Source organism: Glycine soja, chromosome 5 (assembly GCF_004193775.1).
Source record: "Glycine soja cultivar W05 chromosome 5, ASM419377v2, whole genome shotgun sequence".
In the NCBI taxonomy this organism is placed as follows: domain Eukaryota; kingdom Viridiplantae; phylum Streptophyta; class Magnoliopsida; order Fabales; family Fabaceae; genus Glycine; species Glycine soja.
Genome location: NC_041006.1, coordinates 30966129 through 30970708, shown reverse-complemented (window position 1 = coordinate 30970708; position 4580 = coordinate 30966129).

Here is a 4580-nt window from a genome sequence, read left to right as displayed (position 1 = left end):
ACACGTTTCAATAACTTGGGGTGATGAAAGTTCTTTCTTAATTAACACATGACACTGACCATTCAATTCAATTACTTGTTTCATTTAATTTTTTTTATTAAATTTTAAATTAATACTAGTTTAAAAAATTTGATAATGTTAAAATGACGCTGCAGTGACATTATGTTTAAGTTTTTTTCATCAAGATTTTACTAATGAAATAGTGTGCTTTCAAAATATAATAATTTAAATATAATTTTATGATTTTATTATAAATAGCATGTAATTGAAAGAATTTAAAATATAAATACTAATTAAAACTTATCATTAAATAGTATTGTTAATTTGTAAATTATGTGATTGTTGTTGATGTCTTATTTAAAGCGAAACTAAATGCATGTTTAGAAAGAATTTTATTGCTCATCGATTTTGAACTAGTTTGTTTAAATTTATTAGTTAAAAAATATTTATTTTAATAAAATAAATAATTTTTTTTTTATTTTTTTTATTGTGTTTGCCTGTAATGTTTCTGTTTAAGAAGAATAATTTTTTGTTTATTTTAAGAAGCAAATTTATCTACTTATTAAAAAAAATCTTATTTTAAAATTATTTGATTTTAGGTTTAAACAAACTAACCTTCTATCGAGCAGTATCATCATCTCCATAGAGAATATCTATAATCTTGTAAAAAAACAATCATGCTTGGAGTAATCATGCTTGGAGTATCATCATCTTCTTTTTTATAATAATAATAATAATAATAATAATAATAATAATAATAATAATAATAATAGCAACAACTTTGTATTACTACTACTATTTTTTTAATAACTTATGAGTTGTGATAACTTGAAAATTCCGAAATTAAAAAAAATTAATCAGCACACAAATTTCACAATAATTACCTAACTTTACTAAGAAATACGTAACACTATGAGACTTCTTTTGTAGAGCACAAAAAGAAATTAATCATTACCAAAATAATATAAATAGATATATATACTTGAATAAATAAAATCTTTTTATATATAAAAAAATAAAATCTTTATTTTGTAAAGATTAACTCTCAATTATTTAAGGATGAGATAATACTCATTAATAATTTTCTTAATTTATTAGAAGCAGCTATTTTTAACCAACGACGCTATAAGGTGTAAATATTTTTTCTATGCGTAATTAACTTTCCAACCTAATTCAGTTTCAAAGATTATTTTTTTATTTTAAAAATATTTCCAGCATTTTACCACATAAAGACTTTGGTAATAACTCTAATTTCTAAATTTTATTGTTTTAAGTTCATCATTTCGCGGTGATCAAACTGCAACAAAACTTAGGCACAGTTTGGTTCGGACGAAGAAAATGAACTCTCATTGTTTTGTTATGTGTGATTGGATATAAGCACTAAGGATATAATGATACTTTTATAACTTTACAATATTTTTTCTCTTAAATAAAAAAATAAAACATATTACTTTATTTCTACTCTATTTTTTTCTTCAAATGATCTCTCTTTAATTTTTATCTGCATTATTTGTCTCTTCCAAATCACAGAGTCTTAATCAAATTTTAGGCAAAGTTTAACCTTTTTCTTACTGCAAGCAAAGTTTCGTGTTATTTTATGTGATACAGATTCTATGATGGCCTTGGAATGAATTAAGAGTAGCATGGATCACTTTCATTCGCTTTTTCCTTTGGTTAATGCGATTAGGAAGCTACTAAATTTACCTTGGAGTGTCAACTTGCAGCATAATTCATGTGCTGACTGGCTTGCTAAATATGGTGTCACTGATGATGTTTCTTTTTAAGATTGGACATTTGAGGCTGTAATTTTGTTGTTTTTCTTTTTTTTTTTTCATTCATGAAAAAATAATGCTTATTAATTTATTTTGAGTCCACCAATGCTTATTAGGTTGACCATTATCCAAATTGTACTTAGTTTTGGGCCAACCACATAGAATCATTTGGGCTTGTTTGGGCAGTGTCGTGAGTCACGTTAGAAGAGAAATAAATGAAGAATAATACATGTGCCTCTAGTGGTCAGTCCTCATCACCTAAACACAATAGAGAGCGAGGGCCGAAGATGACTGGATTTCATTTGAAGTGGTCCAGTTATACTTTACTTGTTAATATTTAATTTAGTTTGAAATTCAACTTGAATTCGATATGAATCTTTTTTTAAACTTGAATTCGATTTGATTTAAACTTACAAATAATTTATTAACTTAAATCACATGAATCAAGAGTAAAAATTTTAAAATCCTATATATTTCAAATTTTCAATTTATTAATAAATTCTAAAAACAATTCTTAATTATTTTAAAAAGTCAAAAGTGAACTTATTCTATTACTTTTATAAGGCCACAAGGCCACAAGGTATGACACAAAATATAATTATAACCAAGATTTGCATAAATAAAAATTACCTCATCCTACATATATAATAAAATAATAGAAAACCAAATCAATTATATATATATAGAGTCAATTCATGAATCAAATTATATCTAACTTAAGTTTAACTCATTTATTTAATGGAATTAATTTTCAACTCGATTATATGCCACTTAAGTTATTCAATTAATGAATCAAATTCAATGAATTATTTTTGTTTTTAAATTGATTCAATTCATTGTCCCCCCTAAACACAACATGAGATATGCGGTGTCCTATGAGCTCCGTGAAACATGTTGATCTGTTTCAATCCTTCTTTTTTTAGGGTTAAATACGTGGAATTCATTGAACAAAAGAAACATGGTCCAAAGGCCTTACATCATAATCCACAAAAGCATGCAACTGAGGTGGGGCTTCCTCAATCCACAAAAACACCTTGATCAATCCAATAGCATTTATGCCTCAATTTCACATTTTCCTACAACTTACAATCAACGAACATGGTCAGGGGAAAGGGTAAAAGATGCTGATATTCATATGTAGTTATATTGTTTAATTTGTTAACCCGGCATGTGGTTAAGGAACAAATAATATAGTACTCTCTCGTTCCCTTTTAATTGTCAGATTTCTCAATTTTATTTTTATTTATTTATCATTTACAAAATTTAAAATCACATTAATTATTATTATACCAATTATACTTTTATTTTATCTGTTAATCTTTAATTAATTTATACATGTATTTATTGGAAAGTGAGAAAAAGGAAATAAATAGAAAATCACACAACTATTTTAATAGAATAAAAAAAATAGTGATTCTATTGATTTCTATAAAATAATCTTAAATAATAAATAAAAAGGAACGGATATAGTAGTATATATATTTTTATATTAAAAATCACATTGAAAATATATTGAAAATTACGATGTTGTGTATTAATAACGTTTTCTATTAAATACTTTCCTCTTTTTACAGGCTTTGTTAATGAGTGTCAAAAACACTGATTGGCATTTATTATATTTTTACAGGCTTTGTTAATATTAACAGCTTTTAGAACGGATTTTATTAATTCAAAAAATTGTTAATAGATATTTACTATAGTTTTAAAAAATTTAATATAATAAAATTTGTTTTTATTATTATAGTAATGATAATGGTCACGATTCACGACGACCACGGCAGTATGGGCCACAGAAGCTGCGAGAAAGATATACGGCAGTTTGCTTAAAAATCATAGCAATACATCACTGTGATGAAAAGAAAGAGAGGGAAGTTTTAGTAATAATTAAGATTAGCGATACTGATACGCTAAAAATTATTATTCTTCTTATCTGGGGCATGACACATGAGTCGTGACTGCTACATTTCCTCAAATGTTTTGGACATCCGAGACATGCATGAGAGAACTAGCTAGTCCTGCGTGTCCGTTTTGTGGAGAAATTATTATTACTACTACGTGTTTATATATAATTTTCAACTGATTTTTATATGACATGTATTTAAATTTTTAATTTAGATACACTTAATGTTATATAAAAAATTTATATGATTTGTAATTAAATCATCTGATTGAACACAAGTGCTTAATATGCTGAAGGTTGAATCGTTTGAGTAATATTTAAGTTTGATTTTTGATAGAAATAATTTTTTATCATATTTTATTTATTTTCCGATTGAATTCTAAATTAGTTAGGATTCATTTTCTTAGATGAACCAGAGGTTGAGGAAAAAAAAATATAAAAATTAATTAAAACTATGATACTCTCGAATTACTTAATCATTTCTCCTTGTTGTTACTTGCGGCAAGAGCATCGCTTTCGATTCTAAGCTGAAATAGCAGGCAACGATGTTATAGTTGCCATCTGGACATGTTGAATTTGATCGTGGCCCGTTTGTTATTATTCTTTGTTTCAATGTTTATATGCCATTAGGTCACACCCAATTTATAATTACTTTCTTAGGACACTTGGAGGTTGAGCTATTAGTCCAACAACACTACCCCTAACCCTACAAAACCATCTTAGTCTCATGCTTTAATTTCCGTCACTATATTGCATGAAAAGGAAACTATGACAATAATCATAATATCATATTGTTTAATTCCTTTCATGAATTTAATTACTTTGATCCATACGGCCAATTCCATCCTTTACTACGTTTCAATGCCTCTCTCCTCTATTTTAGTGATTAACAAATTTTAATTACACGA